This window comes from Bactrocera oleae, chromosome 2, assembly GCF_042242935.1.
Source record: "Bactrocera oleae isolate idBacOlea1 chromosome 2, idBacOlea1, whole genome shotgun sequence".
In the NCBI taxonomy this organism is placed as follows: Eukaryota; Metazoa; Arthropoda; class Insecta; order Diptera; family Tephritidae; genus Bactrocera; species Bactrocera oleae.
Window position 1 is genome coordinate 29,218,899 of NC_091536.1, and position 14,343 is coordinate 29,233,241.

General features: G+C 34.2%; 1 long non-coding RNA gene across 2 annotated transcripts in view; it reads left to right on the top strand.

Moving 5' to 3' along the window:
* Window positions 1–8,566: 8,566 nt before the first annotated feature.
* LOC138858007 (uncharacterized) overlaps window positions 8,567–14,343 on the top strand; it is a 137,449-nt gene continuing 131,672 nt past the window's right edge. Inside the window, exon 1 of one of the 2 annotated variants that reach the window (XR_011397278.1) lies at window positions 8,567–8,728. This is a non-coding gene — a long non-coding RNA (uncharacterized lncRNA). The remainder of the gene's footprint in view (window positions 8,729–14,343) is intronic. The other variant, XR_011397315.1, reaches the window with a different exon arrangement.

Below are 14,343 nucleotides of genomic sequence, written 5' to 3' on the forward strand. Positions count from 1 at the left end.
TAATTGAACCAAAAACTGTGCATTTTTAAAATGCAATTATCCGGAGGATACTGTATATGAGGTTTTAGGCCAAATGTTTTTGTAGAATAAAGTGAGCGTGACATACATATAACACATCATAGGTTAGAGCAAAATGATAATCCGGTACCAATACGTTCGGACAATAACTTAGTATACAAAAGAAAAAATATCTCCTTCTGTACAGATTTTTTTAGATCGATACAATTGACCAGGTGTTACTCCAATATATTTTCTGATGGTCAGCAAGAAAGGATTGCGTGACGGTGAAAACCTTCTTATTCGATTTCAAATTCTATATGGCAAGTGATTCTGCAAAGTACGGTGACTTGTCATAGTGGAGGAGTATTTTTAGTTTGACTAGGATCGATTCGGCCCTATATCGTAATTGGCATAGCGAAGCTGTGTAAACATTTTGGCCTTCTCCAGAAAGTCGATGTAGATCACAACTTGTGACTCCAGTGTGAGATATCATTTAACAGCTTTTTTTCATAATATTACCCAGCTATCTTGCATATTTTGAATCAGTGGATATCCAATACGAGATCCTGGACTTTTGTTACGTTGTTCTCCGAGGTGATACCAAGTTGAAGCTCGATAATCAATTTTCGCCAAGGACTTGTTGATTTAATTTTTTTCCGCTGTATAATTTTTTATTTGTTAATTTGAGAATATTCGTTCTATGAGAAAATATTCATTCGAGTCTGCCGTGCAAGAAATCTTTACAAAAATCATGATATTGAGGGCCGTCTGTTGTACTATTTTATTGTTTTAAAATTCTCTATAAAGTTTACTGTACGTAAATCACAAATAACTTAGTTCTATTAAACAACTGTATTAGCATTCCATAATACAATATAAAAATGGGTTGAATTAAAATAATGAAGAATATTTTCTTGATAATAAAGGGTCTTCTGAGAGTCAGAGCGCGTCTCTTTATATTAACAATATATCAGTGCTTCTAAAATGTATAAAAGCGGTTAAACTTTATTTATTTTTATATTTTAGAAGAATACCTAAGGACAGCAAAAAGTTTTAATAGCTGTCTTAGATTAGCCAAGCGTTACTTTCCAGAGAATCGAACAAGCTATACCAGATGACGCTAACATGTCTTTTGACGAATGCGCAATAGTGTTATGATATTTTCTTAGTGGATAAATTCTTTTTATTTTGCGTTAAAAATGTTGCTGTAACCATTTATTTTATTTTTCTATAAATTATTATAATTGTTTTTAACTCTTATGTTTTAAAAATACAAGAAAAAAAAGGAATTTTAAATGGCATGTCATTTCAATCATTCACAATAGTAAAAGTGAGCTAAAATATGCAACACAAATCTTGGCAGCATTGAAAATAGAAGTTATACCACTTTAATGAGGTATACGCATACTCTCCTGCTTCAATTTAACTCGATAACTTTGTTGTTGCTTTCACGTGAAAAAATGTTGAAAAGAGAGCAGAGAAATGATCAGTCGAAAACAGCTAACATATCAAGACAAGCAAAATCTTGAGATCTACGTGTAATTAAATTTATGCTGCAGCCTGTAGATATGGTAGATATGGAAACATAACTCACTTTTAATATTAACAAAGTAAAGTATTTTAAGCGTCAAGGTATTTGACATATGTACATATATCTTTCAAATGCGGGGGCAAGGAATCTATCTTAATTTGGTATTTAAATCATTGAACTTATGTACAATAGAATATTCTTAGAAGGTTGCCATTTATATTTCGGGATTAGACAACAACAATAAATGTTAACAATCGAAAATTGCTTTATTGTTTTTAAAAATATTCTCCGTTAAGATCTATACACTTTGGCATGTGTTTGAACCAATTGTCGAAGCCCTTTCGCCACCCTGATTGAGGTTTCTCCAAAACATGTATTCTGAATGCATCAACCGACTCTTCGGATATCGAAAAACGTTGACCTCGTAGTTTATCTTTTACGTACAGTCAGGGTTATACGGTGGATGACTCATCAAATCGATGTTTTGAGTGCTCAAAAATGCAGTTGCTTCAGTCAATGTGTGAGAGCTCGCATTGTCGTGGTGAAGCGTGATCAGTGTCAAATACTGTTGCTTTTCTGCTTTCTTGAAAGACAACTACCAAACAAATTGTGGCGCACCACTTAGAATTTAGTGTTCTGCGTTGTTGTAGTGGTCTGGTTGCGAGATGTCTAGTTTTTCCAAAAAACCAGGCAACCATTTGTTCGCTACTGCTTTGTGTACGAACAACTTTTGTTGGATTTGGCTCATCCGGAAACACCCATACAGTCGACTGCTGTTTACTTTCGGGCTCATATGTATAAATCTCCAATTCATCACCTGTTACGATAGACAGACGTGTTTCAAAACACCGCTATCGTATTTTTTTAACATTTCTCTCGACCAATCAACACGAGTCGTTTTTTGAGCGATTGTCGTCTGCTGTTTACTTTCGGGCTCATATGTATAAATCTCCAATTCATCACCTGTTACGATAGATAGACGTGTTTCAAAACACCGCTATCGTATTTTTTTAACATTTCTCTCGACCAATCAACACGAGTCGTTTTTTGAGCGATTGGCGAATTGTGTTTGATCCAAAGTGAAACAATTTTTTTATAGTCAAACGTTCATGCAATATTGAATGTGTGCTGGTCTCACTAACGCCCACAGTTGCCTCAATCTCACGGTAGGTCAAATGACGATAATATCAGTTTGCGGATAGCATCAATAGTTTCCAGAACAACAACTGCTTTTGGATGACCTTCACGAAATTCGTCTTGGAGTGATCTACCACCCGATTGAGTTCACCATACCATCGGTAAACACTAGTCTCTGATGGAGCTTCATCGCCAAACATTTAATTAAGTTTATCGATGTACTGTTGCTGAGTTAATTCACGTCGAAAGTTGTAAAAAATAGTCGCGCTAAAATGTTTGCGATTTAATTCATTTTTTTGGCCTAGATGAATATTTTAAGTTAGTGTACAGTACAACACAAATAGCGCTCGTATGTCATAATGCTCTGAGTATGTATAACATCAAAAGTGTCAAACTATACGATAAAGTTGTAAGTTATCAGATTGCAACACTAGAGTTGCCAAGTCCCAGAATATAAAGGACAACCTACGTATATATAAGTATATCCAGGACTCTACATAAAAACCTGAAACTGAACAGAACCAAAGAAATAGTGCGTGCTAAAATAGTAAAAAAAATTTTGAAAAAAGGCAAAAAATTAGGACAATACACTCATCAATCCCCGACTAATTTGGATTGGGAGGCAGAGGAGGACACAGAGGAGAAACCCATCAGCTGTTTGGAGACTTTGGCGCCAACGGAACTTATTTAAAGTTTCGCCTAAAGCTATGTAATAAATAATTTTTTGCTAATTCCTTTAGCAAACGAGAGGTGTGAAATAAAATCTCATACTTTTGTGGGACAAGTTTCTGGCGAAAGGACGCATAAATGGAAAGAACAATTATATAAAATAAATGAATAAAATAATAATAATAACAAGTAAGGAAGGGCTAAGTTCGGATGTAATCGAACATTTTATACTCTCGCAAAGCCAAATAGTATACTCGTTTGAGATTTCTTTGTGGATTGACTGATATTTTCGGTAGAAGGTCAACTATAGGCACTGGGGTCCACATATTTAGTATTTAGGGGCTTGAACAGTTTTTTTTCGATTTATACAATTTTTGGCCACAAGGTGGCATACTTTAATCGCATTATTCACGCAGAGTTTTATCCCGATACAGTCATTGTTGCCTGATTTGCATAGTGGAAAGTGAAAGAATCAGATGGAATTTAAAATGGTGTTATATGGGAAGTAGGCGTGGTTGTAGTCCGATTTCGCCCATATTCGCACTATGACATAGAAATATGAAAAGAACGTTATGCACCGAATTTGGTTGAAAGCGGTTGAGCAGATCTCAAGATATGGGTTTTCACCCAAAAGTGGGCTGTGCCACGCCCACTGACTAATTTAGAACGCGGTTCCTATAAAGCCAATTTATACCATCTCAGAGATAAAATTTAATGTCTCTGGCGTGTTTAGTGCTTGATTTATCGCGCTTTTAGTAGTTTTTAACAGTACCGTTATATGGGGAGTGGGCGGAGTTGCCACCAGATTTCACCCATTTCACACTGTAGGTAGAGGTTCTAAAAACATTTACTTCCAGTGAATTTCGTTATTATTGCATTAGCGGTTTAGAAGATATGCACATTAATCCTATTAGGGGCGGGACCACGCCCACTTAAAAAAAAAGATTTAACAGCAGATGCCCCTCCCTATTTTGATCCTGTATACCAAATAAGAGTCTTATATCTTGTTGTGAAGCTTAGTTATGGCAATTTATTTGTTTTTGAATAATGGCGCTTTGTGGGCGTGGCAGTGGTCCGATTACGCCCATCTGTAATACCAATCGCCTCACGGTATCAAGAAACATATCTACCAAGTTTCATCAAAAATATCTCAATTTTTACTCAAGTTAGAGCTTGCACGGACGGACGGACAGACAGTCGCCCGGATTTCAACTTGTCTCTTCATCCTGATCATTTATATATACATAACCCTATATCTAGCTCGATTAGTTTTAGGTGATACAAACAACCGTTAGGTGAGCAAAACTATTATACTCTGTAGCAACACGTTGCGAGAGTATAATAAATAAATAACTGTGCTAAACAAATAATATGAGTGCTCAGCGCTCACTTCAAAGAGAGCGAAGACATTCATTTCAGTATATTAGCGAGAGCAACGCATACTTCACGGTAGTTTATAGGTGTACAAGTATAAAAGTATTATATAGTTTTATAATAGGAGCAACTTACGCATTGTGCTCTTAAAGCGAGACAATATAGACGAGACTTAAATTCAAATATACAGTGAGAAAAGCTGAAGCGTGAAGTAAGAATTTCTGTCGGATAAAAATAAAAACTATTATTCTTATCAGTTAAAAAGCTCGAAGAAGCTTGTAGTCGTTTTGAAGGCCATTAAAGCTGCAGTAAGTTCGGAAGAAGTAAGAGAAGCTTTATAAGATCAGAGTTTTGGTGTAAGGTCCGTGATTAATATTACCAACAAATAGGTTCAGCAACCAATGTAAAAAATAAAATTGTACCAAACTCGGTTCAATTGAAAAACTTAAGTACACCCCATTTACAAATTGAAATATCGTAGAATTTTAGTCGAAAAGACTGAAGAGAAGAAAGAGAGAGAAACTGAACAATTTCTCGACTCCATCACTGCCTCACAATGTACTGAGGACTATTCCTTAAGTGTGTACAACTTTATCTGAGCTAAAAGCTATAACAAGAATGTGGAATAAAATAAAATCGCCTAGCTACGACCACATAACACCGCAAATGCTAATAGAGTTAGTAAATATTGCTTTCAATTTCTAGTCTCAACTTTTTAATGCCATCCTAAAGTTTGGATATTTTTCGAAAACGTGGAAAAAGTAGCAGATTGTCATGATAGTTAAACTCGGAAAAGACGTAACGCTGCCGTTATCATATCGACCTATAAGATTGCTGCCCGTTCTATCCAAGCTTTTTGAAAAAGTATTGTTATCAAAAATATCTCCTTTTCTCTACGAATTCTATTCACTACTACTATTCCAAATTATCAATACAGTTTTCGCGAAAAGCATGGCACTATCAAATCAACGATATTTCTTGACGTGGGTCAAGCATGTAATAAAGTATGGCATGATGGACTCAAACATAAAATTTAAATGACTTTCCCAAAAAACTCCCATCAGTTGTAGATATTATATCTTACTAATAGGCGGTTTTCAGTCATATTAAAGGAATTTATCTCAGATAAATATCCAATTATGGCTGGAGTTCCTCAAGAGGCGTTTGGGACCAATACTGTATATCTTATTTACCGCAGATATTCCAACGAGTGCCAAAGTACTAAACTCAACATTCGCAGACGACAACGATATTTTATGTAGAAGCAAGTGCCCAATCAAAGCCACAAACACCCTAAAAAGTTACTTAAAACTCGTTGGAAGTGGTTTTCAAACTGATGCATAAAAGTGAACGAGCAAAAGTCTAAGCATGTCACATTCACTCTAAAGACAGAAACGTGCCCAACACTGAAATTAAACAACAAAATGATCCCTCAAGTGAGCGAAATTAAATACCTTGGCATTCACCTAGATAGGCGATTGATCTGGATGGGCCACATTTCTGCAAAAATACAGCACCTCAAACTTAGAACCGCCAGCGTAACTTAGTTATTGTTTGTTAATCCTTCTATATAATTTAGTCATAAAGCCAATATGGATGAATGGAATACAATTGTGGGGTCTGCCTGCGCAACTAGTGTTCATAAAAAACAACGATTCCAATCAAAAACGCTACGAAACCTAACGAGTGCACCGGTACGTGTGCAACGAGAATAAACTACATAGATTTCTTGAAATACCAATGAAGTGACAAATATTTGACGAATCTGCAAAATCATTCTAATCCCTTAGCAAAAATTGTATCCCGCCTAACCAGCCGAATGTATTCAGAGACAGGATCTGTCAGCCTTTTGATGAGCAACGTTCTAACGTCATTGATGCACATAAATTATGTAAGCTGATTCAATAAACAACTTTTTTGGTGTTAAAAAAAACCCAATTCCTCTTTATTAATTTTAAGCTTTTAAAAATAACTTAAAATGTATAATCGTTAAATTCCACATTTATATTTTATTAATTACACTTCATATTTTATTATATGTAGGGACATTAGGTAGAAAAAGTCTCCGCTCACCAATCTGTGGAATGTGCTTCAATAAAAATATTAATAAAATATATGCATTTTTGAAATTCTTTTCAGAATATCAAATGCGCATGCTAATAGCATTCGCCAAATTTCATGAAATTCCTATGTGCGTTTGCAAAGTTAACGAAATTTTTTGAATTCTTCTAATGGAGAATAAGCAGAAAAAGTATCCGCTCACTGCTTATTACATTAGTTTATTGTAGTATCTACGCGTTTAAGACCTGATAAATTTTTGTGCGTTGTTGTCAATAATACAGATTTAGATAATCGAAGAAAAAATCTGCAATTTGTGAGTAAATTTTTCGAATTATTCAACTTTAATTGAAATGAGTGCAACAGGCAAAGAAATAAGGGTTGATGAGCGGAAAATAATATTAAAATAAGGGAGGATGGTTAAAGCTTTTGTGAAATTGGACGAGTTGTCAACAGAACGGAGTCATCAGTGCGATACTTCATCCATACTTTCAAAAAAACGCGAATTATTACTTCAAAGTCTCGATCTGGACGTCCGAGAATATTGACTGATCGGGAAACACGCAAAATTGTATCTCTTGTTAATCCGCGTTTAACCGCTTCCCAAATAGCAGAAGATGTAAAACTACAATTTAAAAAAACAATATGCAGCGACACAGCAAGAAAAATATTAAAAAGGGCTGGTCATCATGGGCAAGTTGCACGCAAAAGCCATTCATTTCCTTAAAAAACCGTATGAAGTGCATTGCATTCGGAAACAAACATATAACCAAGCCTATATCTTTCTGGGAATCAGTTTTATGGTCGGATAAGACCAAATATAGTATATTTGGAAAAAAAAGAAAGACAGATGGTGTGGCGAAAAACTGGTACGGCCTTTGAGGCGCGAAATCTTAGTTCAACCGTTAAGCATGGTGGGGGTGGAGTTGAATTAAGGGGGTGTATGGTAGCAAGTGGAGTTGGTGGCATTGAGTTAATCGAAAATATAATGAATAAATTTGTTTATCTAAATATTTTAAAACGATAAATGAAGCAAAGTGCTGACAAAGTAGGAAACGTGTTTTGTTTCCAACAGGACAATAACCCTAAGCATACAGCGGAACTTGTTTGCTTTTGGCTTCTTTACAATGCTACAAAACAGCTACCTCCAAAATCACCTGACCTCAATCCAATTGACATTTATGGGCTCTATTGGAGCGCACAATTCGCACACATACGATTACCAGCAAAGAAATGCTCAAGACCGTTATATTGGACTAATGGAGTAAAATGTCAGCCCAAGATACGAGAAAATTACAATAGTACATTCCATGCCTAAACGTCTAGCAGAAGCTATAAAATTTCGAGGCTACCCCACCAGTTATTAAACTTTTTATAATAACTTGATATTATTGGGTTCTGGTTGATGAGCGGATAATTTTTCTGTTTAAGGATATTGTTTTTAAAATGAAAATGAACTCTGAGGCTTTTGTTTATTGAATAATTTTAAAAAAAGTAAATTTTTTTAAGCGACAAGATTTGATTTAATAACACAAAAAAAAGTTTCTTTATTGGTCAAACTTTTATTTTAGTTCAAAAGATTTTGAACCCAGTGAGCGGAGACTTTTTCTACCTAGTGTATATAAATAAATAACAAAACTTTTATCCCAATCTTGCTAAAATAGTGTTAGCATAAATGGATACATATGTATGTACATACATTTTATACATGCATACGTTTTAAGAATTTCGTATCACGCCCTTCATATTAACTGGTATTAAAATGTTAGTTTGGAAACAAGTTTTGCTTTTAACACACAGCTTCGTTTTCCTAAGGGTGCAAAGTACGTGTGTTCAGGTTTAAAGTTGATATAAATACATTAGTAATTTTAAACAAATATTTTTAATTAATTGAACGTTGAAAGATTAAAGTGGCGGCTACTTTTGTGGAAGCAAGGTGAAGCGAAAAAAAGCAAGTAAGTAAGTATGTAAGCAACTTGTGCATATTTCAAGTTTAAAATCAAGAAATTTCAATACCACTAACCGACTTTCATATGTGTATACATGTTTAGGTATGAATATATAGAAATATGGTTTCAATGTGTAATTTTGAACATTATTGATTTTCATGCAATTTATGAGAACAGGTTTAAAAGGGATCAAGCGGTTTATTAATAGAGTTCACATTAAGGCCATCCATTTCATTGCTCTGAGAAATTATACATGTGACCACATATTAAATTGTTATCTATTATTTATATTATATAACAAATTAAAGAAAACAATATTAAAATTCATAAATGTATATACCTATAAATAAAATAATTGTAGAGGACGACTAGAGCATTTAGAATAATAATATAGACTGAAAGTGTTTTGACTTATAATATATCAGCTAAGCACATTGCTTAACTTCGAAACCTTTTTCCTTTGACTGATTAATATTTGTCTCTTCCAAACCATGTTAACAGGCACTAAATTAATTAAATAATATGTAACGACATTTATTACACAATAGCACTTAAACACTAATCGGCTTGATACTAATTCCATAAATTTTTATAAATGGTATATAGTGGTTTTGTTACCCTAAATATTTAGATAGATTTCCGATATATTTGTGTCCACAGTTCATTCATGTAACTATCGATGGTTTTGTAAGATTTGCTCTCGTTAGTTTTAAATCTTTATCTTAATGTTAAACTACAAAAATCAGAAAACCTGAAACAAAATAAACGATATATTTATAATGTCAATTTTGTTTGAAAAATAAGGGTACGTAGAAGTAATCAGAGAGATAATGTCAAAAACATATGTTATACATATTTCAATAAAACGATATTTATGAGATTTTCTTTTATATTATTTTCCAGTCGCTAATCTTTTTTTAAGAGTTAGCAGTAATCTCCCATCATGCGACGATCCCATTAACATTGATAACTTTTTTCCATCACTTTTAGACCCTAGCTGAACTGCTCTCTCTGTTCCTCACCATAAACTCCAAAATTATCCGAAAAGTTATCTATATGATTGCGAAGATAGTCTTGACTTAAATAAGCTCCTAGGCTCTGACAGTTTTGTCGGATGGATACCTAGGATACTATCAGCATAAAACTTTTCCACGATTCACTTTCCAGAGCAGTCACAACTTTGAAATACTCCGTAATTGCTGTATCAAATATTCCACCTTTTGACTTTTCCATAGCAAGCTTTTCTATCAATATCAAAGAAATAATATCCTCCCACATCCAACGTTTTGACAAATTGTTTAGTCATCCCTAACTTGATCATGTATGTATTAAATTCATGAGTTCATTTTGAAAAATTAACTTTGGCATAGGTGTTTCACCGTCTTATTTATATCCATTGGTACACTATATCGATATCTGGGTATATGACGACATCATGGTTTCTGAGCGAGATTATCATTGAGTAAAACAGGACATTTTGCGTCTGTAATTCTAGATATTTCCACGATTTTTAGAAAAACCTTAAAACATTCCGCATAATTTTTCGCATATTTTCGGTAAGGAGCCTGAGAGTGATGTTTGTAGGCGCGAAAAAAGTGCGCAGAACCCTAATCATGACTGTAAAATAAATTTTATTGCTAAAAAGCCGATAAATGATTAAAATACAAGATATGCATTTATCATAAAAACTAGAACACATTTAATACAATTATGAAGAAATTCTTAATACGGGCATTTGAAAACATCAAAACTAATGTATCCACGGCAACAAAAACAAAATTTTGTTTTGTAGAGCCCATAACATAAGTTATATAATTAAACACATTACTTTCGCACGACAGTAACCAAATTTTAATTCGTACTATCAGGTGCAATCCAAACTGCTTTATAACAATAAATTGTAAATTACAGCATTTAAGTGGAATAAAATGTCAGAACAAATGTCACAAAATTTTTTTTAGTAAACTAGCTGACAAGCTTAATAGCTTGTTTTGCCCTATACGTTATTTTTAGGAAAATTAAAAAACAAACTAGCGCTATATATGTGTGGGTGATGTAATTATAGTTGAAAGGCGAATGAACGAAAATAATCAATAAGAATTTTTTTTGGGCTTATAGGGCCTAATGACCACTGAAATTAACCTATACCATAGTTCAGCCGGAAACTTCGTTCCGGATGAGCTTGTAGCACTTATCGTCCACACAGAGGGTCAGCCTCCATCCAGAGTTCTCGCCTTTGCTGTCGACCAGGCAGAGGTATTAATGCCCTCGTTCTGGTTTCTGACGAGCTCGAGAGCAAACTCGTATGACTTGTCCGCACATCTGGGGAGGAAGACCGTCATGCTGTACATGGGCGGAATGTCCTCTCCCCTTTTTGCGCAGGGGACGGGACCCTTCCAGCCTCCCTTAGCCAGCTAGTGGGCCTCTCGTCCTTGTAGTCAACCAGTTGCATACCTCCCTTTAAGTACACCACATGGAAAGATACTGGGCATCTACACCATCTATACGCCTCTTCAATGGGAGGTTCTGAAGGGCGGGAATGGAAGCACTGCCATTCGAATGCCTATGCTGTCCTTCCACCACTCGAGGGAGATTTGAGGCGGAGTATAGGCCTCCTGCCACCTGTGAATAGTTGCTCTCTTGCCTTTTGTAGTGTCAAGAAACATGTGTACCAAGCTTCATCAAGATATCTCAATTTCTACTTCAGTACAGTTACAGCTTCCAAAGACGAACGGACTGACAAACAGTCACCCAGATTTCAACTAGTCTCTTTATCCTGATCATTTATATATACTTACTCTATATTTAACTCGATTAGGTTTGGGTGATACAAACAACCGTAAGGTGAACAAAACTATTATACTCTGTAGGACCACCCGTAACATTTAGAGGTATGGAAAATAGATAACTCTGGCCGATGCTCAGACATACCCGATAAGCACACGAAATTTCATAAAAACCGGTCCGGCTGTTTCGGAGCATTTTGGCAACAAACACCGTGACACTAGAATTATATATATTATTGTAGATTATTTACCTAAGTTTAATAAAAATACGATTTTGTAACTTTGTTGAAGTAAGACTGCATTCTACGATGCCGGTAGTTCTACAGTAAATGATTATAAATGTTGTATTTAATATTGCTTATCGTTATTATTTAAAAGAAATTTTAATTCATTTAAACATTTAAAACGATATGAACTTGCTTAACTTTTTACACATTTCAAAAATAAAATAAGATAACATTACTTTTAAAGTTCAGATAAATTTCCCATGCATATAGGAAAATAGCAGAAATATGTCCAATTTTCAGAGCGTAAAAAAATGAGAGTTTGCTTCCGATGTCGATGTGAACATTATCTGCAACCTATTTTTCACATTTTTCAGTTAAAAAAAATTAATATTCAAAGTAAAAAAAACCCTCAAAATACCCCTAAAACATTAGTCTTTTTTAACTCCTAAATTTAGGGAAAACCTAAGTTGCTAACGCTGTCCTAATCGCAGTTTCACAGGAATTTCTCTAGCGAAGTTTGGACCGCTGTTTCACATTAATCAGTGGTCTGGATGAGAGGAACTGCGACAGTGTAAATAAGCACAAAAATACAGACGCCCACTTAGAACTCTGTTACCTTAAGTTTTGTGAATAATTATATTGTATTATCATAAGCATTAATATTCCCACCTCCAGAGAGTAACTTTGTTTATAACTATTTTCAATATTGGTTATAGAATGATGTTTAATGCTGTTAAATATAAACATCTTGGTATAGATAAATATGCGGCCTATTTTTAAGCGTTTTAATTAGCTTATTCATGGAGAAACTGGAAATTCAATTTTACTACGAGTGGACCGGTAGAAATAACTATTGTAACAGAATTTCTTATTACAAGTCATAATAATTCATTGAACAATAATACAAAATTTATCATAATTTACGTACCATATTATTATATAGTTCTAGGTATAGCTTTTAAATATAGTCTTTAGCTTTTCTAAATAAATTATTTGTAAAATTTGCAATGCTTTCATGTTTTATATAAATTTCCGTTCGGGTTTAGAGAATCTCCAATGCGAATGATGTTGGTAATATTGAGTGATAGTGATTTTTTATTATCAAAACTACTCGATATTATTCATTTATTACGAAATTCAATTTCGCATATTATAAAATTTGTATTAAGTTTCGTAGAATATGTATTTTTGGGATCGCATTTCAGACATGGTTGCTTATTTACACTTAACATTTTTCAGTGCTGTATATTTTTTAATTTACCGCAGTTAAAAAGACTCATAAATATAAAACTAACTTATTCTTATATTTGATAATAATACCCGCTCATTTAAGGACATATGTATATTAAAATAAACTGATTTAATTTGAAAAAATTTTAAAGTTTTACATATAACCAATATTTTTGGGGCAACTTTTCCACAAATATCAGTATGCAACGATTTTTCGGTCAAAAGTCGAACCCCCCTTATGATTTCTCCATGGACACCTCTCAGCTGTGGCTTTGTTTACATCTTATCAGCTGATAGTTTCACTACTCCTTCTTTACGATGGCTGTATCGACAACGACTGAACGACATTAATATTCCTGACAATTATGGGTCGTAACATTGCTATAGTTTCAACCATGCCTTCATTGCTGGGTAACGCAATTGAGTAGAAGGCTTGGGGTCGAATCGTTTCATACCTGTAACAGTACAGTAAAACCTCAGCTTCGAAACAGTACTTTGACAGATTCCAACCAAATAGTCACTGTTTACACAGTGCTGGTATCCCCCGCTAGCCAAAAGTGAATGTGTGGCCGCCAATTGTTGCACTGGAGGTACTGCTCTGACATCAGATTGCGTTTAACCTATATTATGTAAAACATATTAAAACGCTTCTTTAGTCAGACGAAATCGTTTTAAAAATCTGCAAAGAAAATTTTATGAATGAGGTTTCATAATTTGTTTTATATACCTACGCTGTTTTCGCCGCACTATTTTTTCATCCCCATCACGTTCACTAGAGCTCATATAAAAAACAAGGTCGGATCCATTTTGATAAATACTTGTAATTTGCTTTTGTTAGTTTATTAAAAATTTGCAACAGTTTTGACAGTTTCACATCAGTTGTGACCTAGAAATACAATCTAAAGCAATATGGAATTTAAAATTTATTGTGAATTGAAAATATAGTACGATCCGTTTGTTATAATGCTAATCACCGTATACGATTGACATATTACGTAGCTTTCTTTATTTATGATGTGACGATTCGACACCTGGTGATAGGGGCAGAAAGAGGCTCTACTGCTGAGTGAAGTCTGATCATAGTGGTGCTGTGTGGTGTACGAGTACTACATAGTATGAATGAACTATGGGTTATATAGAGCTAAGTCGAATGCTTAAAATATGTTCCTTGTAAGCAGCCAGAGTGGTTTGGTGTTAAAATTGGAGGAAATCTTTACATATAAATGATAAAATGATTTTCGAACTTCTGATTGACTTTATACGGTTTATATACTATATCTTAACAAATTAGCGGAATGTATTATTATGTATGCATATACTGTTATTTCTTGACAAAATTGGATGAAATGGACTCAGGAATTAGCTGAGCCTCATATACCATT